The following is a 17,270-nucleotide window of genomic DNA, read 5'->3' as shown; positions in this document are numbered from 1 at the left end:
TGTGTGTGTGTGTGTGTAGGCCAGAGCTCAAGGTACTATTCCTCTTCAGGTATCATCTATATTTTTATTTTTATTATTATTATTCTGCTCTATTCTATTCCATTTTAAGACAGGGTCTCTCATTAGCCTGGAACTCACCAAGTAGACTAGCATGTCAGGTCAGCAAGCCCTAGGGACCCTCCCTTCCCCACCTCCCCAGCACTGGGATTTTATGCCCATGTCACCAACATTTGGCTATTTTATATTTGAGGCCAAACTCAGATCCTTGGTGAACTCACGCTTACATGGCCAGCACTTCACCAGCTAAGCCAACTCTCCAACCCTTGTTTTCTTTTTACTTTATTTTTATAGATACATAACATTAAGACATATTTAATAGGTATTCTGAAATGTTTTATTTGTGTGTGTGTGTGTGTGTGTGTGTGTGTGTGTGTAATAATGATCAAGCTAGGGTAATTAATCTTGAACTTTTCTCATTTCTTGACAATGAGTTCATTTGACGTCTTCAATTTGTGAGATATATACATTATGCTAATAACATTCACCATGCTGACACAGAACACTAGAATGTCTGCCTGTCTGTCTGTAACATGGCTACCAACCGGCCAACCTTCTTCCTCACACAAGTATTGTCCTCCATCTCTTCATAAACAACTGACAAAGGAGCCAAGAAGAGAGATTCCTCAATAAGGCACGCTGAGGACTGGGCATTCACATGGAGAATGAAACAAGAGCCCTGGGTCTCACCAGATACAAGAGCTGCAAGGGTTGGGGATATCACTCGGCGGTTGAGAGCATGGCCGCTCTTCAGAGGAGGACCTGTGTCCTACTCCTGAGCCTACATATGGATCAACACCGTCTAAACGTTCCAGAAGATCTGACGCTATCTTCTGGTTTCTAAGTGTACTTCATGAATATGTTGCACATACATATGGATAAAAAGGAATAAATAAATCTAAAAAATTTAAGGAAGACCTATAAATAAGACTGGAACTGTGAAACTATGAGAAGAAAACAGAGAAATGTTACAGATGTTCGGAAAGGCAAAGACAGTTCTTCTCCTTTATTCCAAGGAATTTTTATCACAAAATAACGTTCAATTTTGTTTCATGGGCAAATCTAAAAATTACCTTTAAAAGATTACTCAAATTATGTTTTATTGAAAACCTTCAATTAAATTAATGCTATTTACATACAAGGTTTAGGTTGTAATTGAAAACTAATAATAAAGTCAGCATGGCAAAAGCCCATAAAAGCATCTGAAAGAAAAGATGCCACACAGAAACGTATTGACTACTGTTCACGGCAACTTCGTTTGCAATAGCTACAAACTAAAAAACTAATAATAATAAATGCAGTGTCTCAATGAGAGAATTGTTAAACAAACTGTGGTGTATTCACACCACTCATCAATAGATCCTAAAGTTTGGGGAGAGAGAGAGAGAGAGAGAGAACTGCTGAACCATTTCTCCAGCCCCTAATATTTATAATTTTTATCTTTATTATCTGAAATAGCATCTATTTGGCTACCTGCTAAGGATGCTGTTTCTCCAAAAATCATGTTCCAGAATTGTGCATGAGAGTTATTGCTGGGATGCATTCATGTGGGTTCCTTTTTTCATGAAATAGCCAACCAATGATGCTATCCTTACATAAAACAGAATTCCTCAAACATTTATGGGTAAGTAACATTTCCAAGGATATGGAATTTATATCTCTTCCAGTAACAATTTTCCTAGCTTAAAAACCACTCACCCAGCAATATAGCTCTCAGCCCAGCTCAGAAAACATACTTCACTTTAATACCAAATATATCAAGGGCTTTAAGTTGATACTGAATTTAGTAACAGTTTGAGAGAGTATGCAGACTACTAATTTTTGTTTTGCTTCTGAATTTGTTTCAGTTAAAAAAAAAACATGAGTTTTTTTCACCCATATTTTGTTTCCCAAAATTTTTAAATATTATATATTTGATGAATATAAAATAATACATGTAACAAGTATAATTATAAATACCTGACCACACATCCACACATGACCATATCATGCAAATCCAAATACAATGTTAACAAATTCATTGCATTAACTGTGTGCTTTCTTGATTCATAAATCTAATCTTATCAATAAAAAGCAGGAGTTAGATATCAGAGTAAAAACCTGAAAGATCAGAGAAGCAGCCACCAATGACTTCCTACCTCTTCCGTTCCTCATTCCAAAAAGGGCCAAGATCCTCTCTCAGTTCCCACTTTACCACTTCCTGTCTCTCTCTCTACAGTCATCCAGCCCTCTATGGTTAGCTAGTGGCTAGCTTGCCCTCTGACTCCAAGCAAGCTTTATTTGTCAGAACACAATCAAAATATCACACAACACGGTCTCTTATCCCATCTAACTTCTAAAAGATATAACTACTGCCCATCATTTATCAGACTCTTAATTCTTTTTTATTTATTTATTTTTAATTTATTTTGGGTTTTTCGAGACAGGGTTTCTCTGTACCGTTTTGGTGCCTGTCCTGGATCTCACTTTATAGACCAGTCTGGCCCGGAACTCACAGAGATCCGCCTGGCTCTGCCTCCCAAGTGCAGGGATTAAAGCCGTGCGCCACCACCACCCGGCTCAGATTCTTTTTTTTTTTTTTTTTTTAATTTTACACATCAGCCATGGGTTCCCCTGTCCTCCCCCCTCCCTCCTCCACCCCCATCTTCCCCCCAGCCCCTCCCCTCCATTCCCATCTCCTCCAGGGCCAAGACTCCCCTAGGGATTCAATTCAACCTGGTGGATTCAGTACAGGCAGGTCCAGTCCCCTCCTTCCAGGCTGAGCAAAGTGTCCCTGTGTAAGCCCAAGGTTCCAAACAGCCTGGATGCCTCCCAAACAGTTCAAGCTATTCAATTGTCTCACTTATCCAGAGGGCCTGATCCACCTGGGGGCTCCACACCGGCTCAGATTCTTAATTCTTAACACATTTTCACTTATATACTTATCCTTAAATCGTGTCTATAGCGTTTTCAACATTTCTAAAATTGGCATCTGTGTTAGCTTTTCCTCATTGGGACCAAAACTTGCAACAAAAACAGCTTAAGGAAGAAAGGATTGGGGGGGTGGGGCAGGGAGCTGTCTGTTTCAGAGAGTTCAGCCTATGGTTGTATTTCATTTACATGGGAAGAATGCCATGCTGGCAAGAGCCTGTAGTAGACAACAGCTGTTCTCATTACAGTGGACCAGGAAGCACAGAGCAAGACCAGAAATAAGGACCAGGTTAAAATCTTATTTTTATAAACATTTATTATTCTTAGATAATTTCACACATGAATACTGTGTTTATATCATCTCTGAATCCATATTCTTGCCCTCCAATGCCCCCCACATCTCCCTCTCGATTCTATGACATTTTAATTACTATTGTTTTATAAACCTGATGAGTTCATTTAGTGTTGCTCATTTGTACATGTATTTAGGTCTGGCCACTTGGGATTAAATAACCTATCCGGGAGCTCCTCCATGAGGAGTGATTCTCCACTCAGCAACCATAACGGACCGTAGCTATTCATCTAGGTGTGTGTGTTGGTTTGAATAGGCATGGCCCCCACTGGCTCATATGGTTGAAGGCTTGAACCCTAGTTTTATGGAACTGTTTGGGAAATATTAGAAGCTGTGGCCTTGATGTGAGAGGTGTATCACTGGGGAGAGGGCCTGGAGGTTTCAAAAGCCTGTGCCAGGCCAGTCTTGCTCTTTTTCTCTCTGCCTCCATTGTGTGGATAAGAGGTAAGCTCTCAACTACTGTCTGCACCATGTCTGCCTGCCTGCTGCCACACTCTCTGCCATGATGATAAGAGACTAATCCTCTGAAATGGTAAGCAAGCCTCCAGCTAAATGCTTTATTTTATAAGTTACCTTGGTCATGGTGTCCCCTCACAGCAATAGAAGAGTGACCAGGACACAGTGGGACCTTGTGAGATTTCCCACGCCAGTGTTTGTAAAGGCTCGTTTCTACTTCTTATCACTAGGGTCTACCTCCTAAAGGTCCTACAGCCTTTTTCCCAAAAGTGTGCAATCAGCTATGGAAGAAGCCTTCAAAACACAAACAAACCTTTGGGGACAGTTCAGAAAGGGACCCATAACATCACTGGTCTTTGTGTGGTTCTCTTTAAATTTTAAAAGAATTTAGCTTGTCGATATGGCACACATGTGGGAGTCAGTTCTCTCCTTCCACCATAGGGGTTCTGGAGGCCCAAATCAGGACTTAAGGCTTTGCGGCAAAATGTTCTTAGTCACCTGGTCATTCATATATCCTCCTCTTAGACCTGACATAGTACTTTTTTATATACTGTTATATTTATTTTTCTAATGTTTCTTCATGGACATTTGTGTCCATGTTCACAAGAAACGTTGGTGTTTAATTTTCATTTTTACACATGTTTGCTTGTTTTTTAGCATCAAGGTTATAGTAGTTTCCATGGAAGAGGCTGAGAAGTATTTCTATTTTCCAAAAACATATAAATTGATATTAAATCATCCAGTATAATTGTTGTATAAAATTATGTTACTTAAGGTTTTCTCTGGGAGAATTTTTTGAAAATGTATTCTCTTATTAAGTATCAGGGTATCATAACATACCCCTTTTAATCAATTTTGGTAAGCCATCTTTCTTTTTAGTTTTGCTGAAGAGTAACATTTTATATTTTTACACAGATTTATTAAAACTCAAAGTACTATCCCACTAAAACAGCTCAAATTAAATACTTTAAATACTTAACACATGAAATAGAAAATATTAGTAAAAGTCCTTGTCATATCTCTTAAGACCATAGTCTTCAATAAATAGTTTTCTATCATTATTTTTTGGCTAGCAAGAAACATATTTCTTGCATGATTATACTTCAATTCTAAGACCATACCATAATATAGAAATATAATCCATAATACATTTCTTCAAAAAATTACCATATGAAATACACAAATTCATATAATGTAGCACGAATCTTAGAGGTCTTATTAATGAAATCAAACTTGAGGCCAGTTATTGGGGTGAATGCTGGAAGATCAGAGAAGCAGAACAAGTCACAGCTATCTCACCTCGCCAGTTCCTCAGCTGATCCTGTTTCCTCAGACTGGAAGCCTCTGTGTATTCATCTGGAATGAATTTCAGCTGAACAGTTCCTCTAAAGCCTAAAAGCTTAACCAGCCAAAAGCTTCTAGTTTCTGGTCCTCAAACCTTATATACCTTTCTACTTTCTGACATCACTCCCTAGGATTAAAGGCTCACTTAAAGGTGTGAGTCACCATGCCTGGCTGTTTCCAGTGTGGCCTTGAACTCACAGAGATCCATTTGGATCTCTGCCTCTGGAATGCTAGGATTAAAAGCGTGTGTGCCACTACTTTCTGGCCTCTATATCTAATGGCTGTTCTGTCTTCAGTGTTTTTGATCTTAGCCATTCTGACGGGTGTAAGGTGGTATCTCAGAGTCATTTTGATTTGCATTTCCCTGGTAATTAGGGATGTTGAGCAATTCCTTAAATGTCTTTCAGCCATTTGAGCTTCCTCCGTTGAGAATTCTCTGTTTAGTTCTATAGCCCATTTCTTAATTGGACTGTTGGGCATTTTGATGTCTAATTTTTTGACACTGGGGGAGGGAAATTCAAACCACAATGAAGTATCATCACTACAGGCTAGTCTTTGAGGCTTTATTACATTTACCTCTTTGTATGTTGGGGGACATGTGCATGCCACTGCAAACCTAGGGAGGTCAAGGACAATTTGCAGGAATTGGTTCTCTCCTCTCACCATGTGGGTTTTAAGGATCGAACTCAGGTCATCAGACTTAGTAGCAAGTGTTTTTACCTGCTGAGCCATCTCAACAGCCCAAAAGAAGGGTTATTATCAAAACAATCAAAGATCAGTTTTGGCAAAGACAGAGATAAGGAGAAATACTTGCATACTGTTGAAGAAATGCAAATTGGTACAATTTGATTCCTCAGGCAATTAAACCAGAACCACCTTGTGGCCCAACAGTCCCTGTCTTTCATTTCCCAAAGAAAATAAAGTCAATATGTCAGAAAGATATCAGCCTTCCCAGGTTCACTATAGCACTGTTCACAATAGCCAAGATGCATGGTCAATCTAAGAATCCATACACATGTGACTGAAAGAACACACACACACACACACACACACACACACACACACACACACACACACACACACGACATAATATATGTCCATATGTCCCTTGAAAATTGCTATGTAAGTGGATCCTAAATGTTCTCGCCACAGAACAGTAAGTATGTGAGATGACTGATGTATAAGTGAGCTTGATTTCAGCACTGCATAATCCAGCTATAGATCAAAATATCATATTAGGAGCTAAGAGATGGCACACACACCATGCACACATGTACGTATACTCCACATCTACACTCCCACACACACACAAAATTCCATCACATTAACATTAACACATTAATACATTAACACATAATATTTTGCAAATTAAATTTAAATAAAGCTGAAGAGGAAAAAAGGTGAATAACTTAAAAAATTTCACCAAAAAAAAAAAAAAATCCATGTAAACTTTTAAGTGCAATCTTCCTGGGACTTAAGAGATTTAAAAACAACAAAGTTTTATTTCCTTTTGCTTTAGGAAATCACTTATAATTATGTAAACAAGCATGCATTTGGCAGAAAATAATTTCAGAAACTATACATTAAAGAGAAATTGTCATTTGGAAAACTGCATGCACATAGCTCATAAAGGAGGAATGTTTTCTCCTCAACAGGAACGTCCACCAGAGGAAAGAACTCCGTGTGTTGTATTAGAGAAATTGCTTTTTTATGGAAAGGATATTTCAACAGATACTTTTCTCTAATTTTCAGACATTGGTAGTATTATAAATGATCCTACATTTTGAATCTGTAAAAAAATAAAATAAAATAAAATCCTGCCTGTAACCATATAGTAATCATTTTCCTAGCTTCCTGCCTTCTGATGTTTATGCTGTGGCCTCTATTTCAGTTGGGATCAAAACTCTATTAATAGCTTACTGTCCCATTATTTCTTCACTCGTGCCTACAATATATAGCACAGCGAGGGTTGCTATATTATGTGCACCTTGACTCTATAAAAGATAGAATAATAAAGAAAGGAAAATAGTACCTGCATCTATCAAGCTCCTGGCTCCTCTAGGGACTGAACATATTATTTAAATATAGCAATTTTCAAATCACATTAAATTCACTACTTTCTCTGTTTCACTAATGAAGAGACTGAGATATATTAACTAACTTAAGATTATGTAGTTAATGAATGGAAGGACTAAAAATATTCAATCCACTTTTTAGTGTTTTTTTCCCTCGTATGGAGAATTTCTTTTCCCGTTATTTATGAAAATTCTGGCTTCCTAAAATACTTCTCAGCATCCTGTATTTTCCTCAAGGCCAACCAGCAATTTCCACAAGTTCTGCACAAAAACTACACTGTGCTAAAAGTGGTGTTTGTATATTATATTAAGTGAGCGATCCAGGCTCAGAAAGGCAAATATCATATGTTCCCTTTCACATGTGGATCTTAGCTTCTGTTAGATGTGTGTGTGCAGGGGAGAGTAAACAGGGAAAGGTCAGGACTAGAAAGAGGTCTGTGAGTCTGAATAAGAGGGGGTGGGAAGAAGACCAAGATGAGAAGGAACACTGGGGTCAAAAGAGGAAGGGAGTGACGTGAACCAGGAGAGAGCGGGCTGAAATGAAGTACATACGAAAACTACTTGTGGAGACTTGTTATTCAATACGCTAATTTAAAAATAAAATTAAATGCTTTTGAAAGGTGGTGGTTTCAAAAGGGTCAATAATCTAAAGCCACTTGCCCCAAACTTTTCAGTATCACCTCCTTCCACGCAATTACTCTAACATGTGCCCTAAGAATTTCTATTGATATTTTTAAAGTTGAATTTAGTTCAACTGGAAAAAGAAAGACAGAGAATGAAGGAAAGAGAGAGGGGGGAGGGAGAGAGAGAACTGCCAGACAAGTCAACCCTTTACCCTCCCTTGAGGTGGATGGCCACCTAGTCCATCCACCATTCCACATAAAGAAAGATGTGTGTCTTCCCTTGGGTTTGAGAATGAGAAGGTGCTACAACAAAATACATACTATATGCACAGATAGATACATTGTCAGATGGCGAAAGAACAAATTGTAAAATAATGCAAATAGGAAAGGCACCGGATGTTAAGGAAAAGACTTATTACTAAGCACACATAGGGATCTGATACTGGGATCTAGGCACTTTATGTGTATAGTTTTATAATAAGCATATTCTAGGTACTCTTGCCATCTTTATTTATAAAAATGTAACTATGGAAACAGAAATTTGAATCACTACAAGATCTAAGCAATCTACCAATTTATACAGATTGAACAGTGAAGATAAGTCCCTGCTTCACCATATTGCCATGGCAATACATTGCTTAACTTCTATGCAAATAAATCTGAAAATGGTTTATTAACTGAATGATTATCTAGAAAATATATATATATATATATAAATAAATATAATGTTTTATAGCAGTTAATAATCACCACTACCACAAAAGATATCAAAAATGTGTAAGAGCTAGAGAGATGGCTCAGTGGTTAAGAGTGCTTGTTGTACAACCATAAGGAACTGAGTTCAAGTCCTAGCACCCACATAACAAAGCAAGGTCTCATATACCTGTAACATCAGCCCTGTGGGGTCAGACACAGGAGGATTGCTGGAGCTTGATGGCTATCAGACTAGTTAAAAAAAACTATGAAATCTCCTGATTCTGGGAGAGACTCTGCCTCAGAGGAATAAGAGAATGAGAGATGAGAACACCCAAAGCTCTCTTCTGCCCTCTATGTACAGGCACATGCACCTGTGCATACAAGGCACACACAAACACAATAACATGCAATACAAAGACACTGCCAAGTAATAAATGGAAAAGGCTATTAAAATCTCTCTTTCCTTAAAGAAAATGGGCAAACAAATAATTCCACGAACCGTATAATGACAGCAGCTCATCTCTTTGTCTTCCTTCCTAATAGTAAAAGCACAGCCAGAATTGGTGGCATGTGCCTATAATCCTAAAAAGACATGGGAGCCTGAGGCAGAAAGACTTAAGAATTCAAAGCCAGCCTGGGTTTCATACTGAGGGCCAGTCTCTTAAATTTTAAATAATTTTGAAGCTATATTTTACATAGGAGTAGACTAATGAGGAGTAGGAAAAATGGGATCAGTACGTTTTGTTAATCATTCACTTCCTCATTGACAGAACTACTATTTTAATTGGCTGCATTTGAAGGAGATCCTTATGCTGGCTGGCCACTCCCACCCCAGTCCCCCAACACACACACACACACACACACACACACACACACACACACACACACACACACACTTTCTCAGAGTTCCAGTCTCATCTTGCCAGCTCTAAAGGATATGAGCCAGAGAGGTCGAAGAAAAAGAGCTTGTACACGCCCCCACCTAACATTTCAAAATCAGTGCCTAGAAAAACGTGTCTATTGTTGCCAGCTACATGCCACCATCAGGACTGATCCTATAGTCCTCATTGGATTACAAAGGAAACTGATGGTGTCATCCTTCTGGCATCTAAGAACAGGAAGCAAATTTGAGTTCACAACTGCAGAGGGGTTTGCCAATTGCCTTCATGTCCAAGCCTCCACTTGGATTATATTCTTTTTTCCCCTCTTTCTCCAAAGGAGTCAGCATATATGTTACCCAGTCTCTAGCTTCAACTCCTATCCACACGTTGTTCAATCTTTGCCTGCCAATCCTCCCTTGAGCTCAAACTGCCCCTGTACCTCTCAGCTAACCCCTCCCCCTGGAGCATATTGGAAAGGTGATCAGCTTTTAGAATTCCCCCAAACCAATTACTTTACCTAACAACTTTTTGGTACTAAGCCCCTCCCCTGACTGCTATTATACATAAGAAACAAAAGGGGGGGGCAGGAATGCTGATGCTCTCTACATTCACGGATGAGGATGTAATCATGACTCCTCTGCCTAGCTCGTGAGCTCTGTGAGGACCCCTCCTTCCAGTGACTGCGTTAGGTATTATTCTTTGCCCTCATTCGGTGGTTTTCCTCACAGTGTGAATCATTCCTATCCTTGTCTCTGCTTGTATAAAATTCACACAAGTTTGTGGTAGACTTTCTAAAATGTGATTTGAAAACCTGAAGTAGAAAATATACACGACTTGAGAGAATAAATCCAGCACCTAACTCCTTGGCTTCATTGTTTTTCTCTCCCCTTTTTTTTTTCTCTACTCTTTCTCATTCTTTGAAAATATATTTATTTAGTTATATTTTTAAGTGGTTTTGCAGTCTCTTAGGGTAGAAGCTAAAATACAGAAGCAAGTAAATGCAGGAAAATAAAGAGTAGAGGCTTGTGATAATTCCAAGAATGCGCTGTCTTCGAATATCTTTCTTCCTGAAATATGTCTGTTACAGCATGTGAGAAAATGTGGAGAACAGAAGGCTCTGAAACTCTGATTCATTTCAAGATTAATAAACATCTATTATCTGGACTCACATTCCCTTTTTAAAAGAAAATGACCTGTAACACAGAAGATGCCAGTTAAGTTGTTTTTAATTTGCTGGTGACTGACAAGGCAGGCCAAGAGGGCTCTCACTTTCTCTGTGGAAGGGACTTCAGAACAGCTGCTCGAATACAGATTAATGGTCCATATATTCGAGTCTCTTGTTGCTGACCAGCTGATAAGGCACATAATTGTCCTTAACAATTGGACATAATTTATTCCTGCCTCAGGTGGCTGTTACCTTCAGCAATTAAAACATAGTGACTGATTGGGCCCTTGTTGCATTACCCTCACAATTTAGCTGAATCTGCTAGTCTTACATGCAGTAAACAGCCCATCTACTGGAAGGCAGCTATCTGCACATACTTAGCTTCAGCTCAGGAAGAGTCCTTCTGGTCTCATGGAAACCTGGCCAACTTTGTAAAAATGATGCTCTACCCAGGTTTGGTGATGTACCCTTTCACCACGAAGTTAAAATACATCACCATTTCCAAAAGTATGTCTTGGTAACATTAGAAAGCCACTGGCACATGTATACTCAGCAAATTCATGGATATCTTACTTTGCTTTCTATTGCTAGGATAAAGACTATGACCAAAAAGGTAACATGGAAAGAAGAGGGTTTATTTCATCTGACTCTTGCAATCCATCATAAGGTGGCACCAAGTAAGCAACTTGGAGACAAGAACTGAAGCAGAGACCATGGAAGAACACTACTTACTGCCTTGCTCCTCAGAGTTCCCTCACATTGCTTTCCTCCAGCACCCAGAGTCACCTGTACAGGGGTCGGCACTGTCCACAGTGGGCTGGATCCTCTCACATCAGTCCAAGAAAATGCCTCCACAGTCTTGCCCACAGGCCAATCTAATGGAGGAGGCATTTTCTCAATTGAGGTTCCCTCTTCCTAGATGATCCCAGCTTGTGTCAAGTTGAAGAAAACAACAACAATTAACCAGCATAATGAGCATAAGAATGTGATGTCAGGGCAACAGGGATAATGTGGCATGCTGGACTGTACCCCAAGTACATGCCACCCTAGGAGGCACTTCAATGCACCATCAGTAGGGTGTCTTGAACTGCCATTCTGCTCCACACAGGATGGTGGGAATTGTTTTGTGGTTGCTATTTGTATGTCTGTCTCCTTGGTTGTTTAGTTGATTGGGATCATTGTTTTGTTTGTGTTTGCTTTAATTTTTTACTTGTTTTTATTTTACTTTTACATGAGTGAATGTGTTTATAAGGAGTTTATGTATGCCACATTTGTGCAGGAGTCTGAGGAGCCTAGAAGAGCTATTATGCCCTGGTACTGGAGTCACAGACAGTTGTGAACCCCACCTGGGAACCAGACCACAGCTCTCCTTAAGAGCCATGTGGGCTCTTGACCTCTGAGTCACCACTCCCGATTCTGTTCATTTGTTTTTGAGAGAGTGTCTCAAGTAGAGAGTGTCTCAAGCAGCCCAGGCTAGGCCAGAGCTTACTATGCAGCTGAGGATGGTCTTCAAACCTCAATCCTCCTGCCTCTGCCTCTGAACTGCTAGGATTAGAGATGTCTTCCGCTATGCTCAGCTGTTTGTGGCTGGGCATGGAACCCAGAACTTCGTGCATTGCCAGGCAAACAATCTACCCCACTGGACTACATCTCTGGATGCTAAGAATCTCCTCCCAAAGGAGAATGTGACATTTCTGTTAGGTTGTGTAGGTTTTAAGAAGTGGGAGCATCAGGATCGTGACTGCAACAGAAGGGTCCCCAGGGCTGTTTAGCCAGGTGCCTCCTCTAGGAGCTAATCCCCAGTCACGTGCACTGTAACTAAGAGTTTCTGGGATGTCTGGATCTTAGAGATCAAGAATGCGTTCCATTGAGCTCCAAGCCCCCAAAGCTGTCTCTTGGTTCAGGGAGCATTACCTCTGTAATGTTAACTGATCCAGCTGCCACTTAACTCTTAGAAAGTCAGCAGGATTCTATTTCTCTTACATTACATATTTCTCTTACTTAGCTCTTCTAAACACCTCACAGGAATTAGTTCACAAAGTAAAATAACAACTCAAGAAAATGATTTTTGATTCAGAATGCGATTCCTTTCAAGTTTTCTATTCTTCTGGCCATCAGCAATGAGAAATAAAAGGAAAAATGGGTGATCTAAAACACTGTCACAAATAGACTGTTTTTTTCTTAATGACAGAAATTATTTAAGTCCTAGTCCTGAAGGGAGCCCCAGGAGATTATTTAATTGATCACTTTACCAACAGTGTTTCTTCAGCAAAGTCATATGGCAAAGACAGTAAGTGGTCTACACAATGATGCAAGAACTTCTAATTTTGCCTCCTTAAAAAGTACGCACTGTGCTTTGTGATTATTCTAAGGGCATTTTCCCATTATTTAACCAGCAGTAGGACTGTAGAAATGTAAAAGCAATAATATCATATTAGCATTAAGCTATTAATCATACATACACTAGTGTGTGTGGAGAGAGATTATATTACACAGGAATCTTCTTCATTGGACAATCCCATTTTATCCTTTTAAATACTTACAAAATTGTAGAGCTAATAATTTTTCCAGTAAATATTCTAGGCAGTTCTTCTGGTGTATTTACTCTCTTTGCTTAGCTTTTTTTTTTTTATTTATTTATTTAAATTTTATTGCTGTAGCATTTTCATGTCATTAAACTTCACCCATTGTGATGGCTATTCTTGGTGGTCAACTTAATACACCTGAGAAGAGGAACTTCAGTTGAGCAATTACATCCATCAGCCATGCCTATGGTTTCTAATTGTAGGAGGCCCTATCCCACTGTGTACAGAGCCACCCCTGGGCAGGTGACCCTGAGCTGTCTAAGGAAATGAGCTGAGTAGAGGAGGTGATGCCCTCTTCTGACTTCTATGGGTGCTTCCACTCATGTGTGCATACTCACACACAGATTCACGCAGACACATAAATTAAAAATGAATTTAAAAATCAAAAAATTCATATACTAGTCTGCAAAGTGGCACTATCAATTTACATTTCCACCAGCAATGTTTAATGGTTCTACTTTGCAGATGCCTTTGCCATGCTTATTACATTATCTTTTTTATTATAGCCATTACAGTGGGTATGAAATTTTACTTCATCATGGTTTTAATTTGCAAATTTCCTAATGACTAATGATGCTGAACATCTTGTCATTAATAACCATATGTACATCTTTTTGTGAAATGTCTATTCAGATATTTCTCCATTTTAACAGTTTGTTGAAATGTTTTTTACACAGAACCTAGTTCTTCCATTAGTCCGTCACTTTTATTATAGAGTTTTGTAACCATCAGCAGTTTATCTTCAGAACATTTCATCATTTCCCAAAGAAATCTTGTACCTATTAATGTTACCCCCAGTCCCCTCCCCCCTAATGTTTACATTAGATTTACTTTAAGTTATTGGTTCTTTAGACATTACTGATATGAATCATTTTACATATATATGACTTCAAATATTTTATGTCAATGTCACATGTCTTTTTTAAAAATATAGTTTTTATATTATGGGTATGTGTGTATCTGTGTCTATATGTGGATATATGCAGGTGAGTATAGGTGCCCATGGAGACTAGGAGATGGTATCATATCTCCTGGTCTGAAGTCACAGATTCTTATGACTATTGGGACATGAACTCAAGTCCTCTGCAACAGCAGCTGAGCCATCTCTCAACCCTACTACATGCCTTTTTTTTTTTAACCTTTGGGTCTAAAGTCAGATGTAGCCATTTTCTCATGATGGCTTGAGCTTTGTGTGCTATATCTGAGGACTGTTGGCCTAACACAAGATCACAACAACTATTAAAATAATCAGCCTTCTAAAATAACTATTATGCAATTTTTATGTAGCAAATTGAATCTCACAGAGTTAACTAACTTCCATGTGGTTTATGTATAAATAGCTGATACACTTGCCTTTCCATCATAGTGAGACATTAACTGGGACTCTCTTACCTTAAATTGCCCTAATAAATTAATTATGAATATTGAAATTGAAGCATATGAGTCAAAAATGGGTATTTATACAGCTGCTTCATATGAAAGCCAAGTAGCATACATAATCTTTACATCACCTTCCACAGGAAGAAGTATTTCCTGTGACTTACACAGAGCTGTGTGACGTCTTAACTAGATTCCTCATCATGAAAGAAAAGAATAGAATTAGTTTGATTTTATGAAAAGAAATAGAAAATGTTCCAGTAATAAGTTGATATATATGATTAGTTCATGACTTATTTTGAATTGATATTTTGTATTTTGTGATAATTTTTCAGTGGGTTTTTAGAACTATGTTAAATACCATTGCAAGAAACAACAAGCCATGGTGCCTCAAACCTACAGTCCCAGTCCTGAGGAGGCTTGGGAATGAGGATTGCCACAAGTCTGAGGCTGGCTTAGAATACATACAAGTACCAGGCCACTCAGGGCTATTGAGTGAGATCCTGTTCGATTTTCCTTTCTTTGCTGTGAATAATCACTTTGACCAAAAGCAATTTAAGGGAGGAAAGAGTTCTTCTCAACTTACAGATTACAGTGCATCACTGAGGGAAGTCAGGGCAGGAAGTCAAGCAAGAACCTGAAAGTAAGCCTGCATGATATTTCTCACAACATTATCTCCAACCAAGGAACGCAAACCACAGCCAAAGAACAGCAGGAACCTTGGAGGACACTGCTTGCTAGCTGGCTTAGTTTACTTTTTGTAATGCCCAGAATCACATGCTCAGGAAATAGTGCCACCCATGGTGGCACTGGCCCTCCAATATCAATTAATGATCAAAATAATCCCCTACAGACATACCCATAGGCCAATCTGATGGACATAATTCCTCAGTTAAGATTTCCCTTCCAGAAGACTCAAGGCTATAGCAAGTTAACAGTTGAAGTTAACTAGGATAGACTCTGTCTCTAAAGAACCAAACCAACCAAACAAACAAGAGAAACAGAAACCATACAAGACTGATATGTGAAGAAAAACTCCAAGTCATCCATTTTCCTTTCTAGCCTCTAATGTAGGTGGTAATACCTCCTTTTGTCAGTGTCCAGCACAAAAGTAAAAAACAGAAAACACAACAGAAAAGTCAAATAAAAATGTGAGTCCTTATATCCTCAAAGAAATTGGCTATTATATTAGTCATTTTTCACTGTAGTTTGTGCTAGTAATTTTTCCCTATACGTATTCCAGAACACTGTGACCTCTTGGCATTTCATGGTGATAAGTCATATACCAAGAACATCTGACAGTAATATGATAATAAAAAAATAACGAAGAATGTCATGCATCCATACCCTCATCATAAATCTCCCTGCTAGAGAGTAGCTAGAGCAGGTACATCATGGGTGTGATTTTTCATAACCCCTGGCACCTTGATTTTATAATTTTCAGAAGCCATCTGTGCCCTTTCCTACACTCACACATTGTTTCTATCACTCTTCACAGCTCAGCATCTTTTCTTGTCAAACCCAAGAATTACGATCTGAATAAATGAGACTAATGAAGCCATTTACACTGTACCATCAAAGCTGTCCTGGGACAATTAAATATCCAGATAACATTATCTTATAGAAGGTTGTGATTTGGGCCTTTGGAAACAGGAACTTGAGCCCCATCAACACTAGTAATTATGAGCTGGATTTGAGGGGGGAAAGTCACTGCTAGATTCAGTTTTCTCAAATGGAAAATGAAAACAGGAGGACCCCTCTTTTTAGAACTGGTATATGTAGATAGATAGATAGATAGATAGATAGATAGATAGATAGATAGATAGATAGATGCATGCATACATACATACATACATACATACACACAGATACATAGATACATAGATACACAGATACATAGATAAATACATAGATGATATGGATATGTAATAGACCTTCCAGTCGGAGAAAGAATCGAAACAACTCCTGAGTTCCAAGAAAATGTATTTCAAAACCATGGAGGGCAGAGTAGAGGGAACACTGAAATGCAACTTCAGAATACATAGCCTTTGAGTGACCAGAGAAGAAAGGAGAGGTCAACAGAGAGGTAGACCAGAGAGCAAGCTGGAGAATAATTGCAACAGAGACAGCCTCTGAACTCAAAGGATCATGTGATGCCATTAGCTGCATGACACCATTTCTGTGCTTTTAAGGTTTTGCCTAGCTCCATTTTAAACACTCTTCTTTGGGAATTTTGGTAGATTTTTTTTTTTATAATATCATGTTATTGGCTTGTATACTTATTAACCACAAAAACTCACCTTTTAAACTGATCTGTATGTGTAGCTTATAAAACTTGTTGTCAGCTAATACTAAGGCTTAGTTACAGAGTTTTAATGATGTCTATCCAAGCCTTTTTAAATCCCCACTAGCCCTCTGTGTTTGTGGTTCAACCCAGATAGACCTCATCTTATGACACTCAAAGAAAATTAATATGGGAACTGTTCCCATATGCTTAGTTCTCGTGTACACCCTGTGGCTAAGCTCAGGAGATTTACAATTGAATTCTGGTGGATATTTTGGCTACCTGACCCTGGAAAAAAATTAACAGTAGCTAATCCACAGGCTCATGGTGAGAGGATAATTGTAAAGTAGCTGGCAGTGTGTCTGGTCCATGGAAAGCATTCCAAAAACATACTCGGTATTATTTTAAATTTTCTGAGTGAACGTAAGGTCTAGTCCAATGAGTTTATTCAAAATTATTCAAGAT

The sequence above is a fragment of the Onychomys torridus genome, chromosome 5, assembly GCF_903995425.1.
Source record: "Onychomys torridus chromosome 5, mOncTor1.1, whole genome shotgun sequence".
NCBI lineage: Eukaryota > Metazoa > Chordata > Mammalia > Rodentia > Cricetidae > Onychomys > Onychomys torridus.
Note: the sequence above shows the minus strand (reverse complement) of the source record.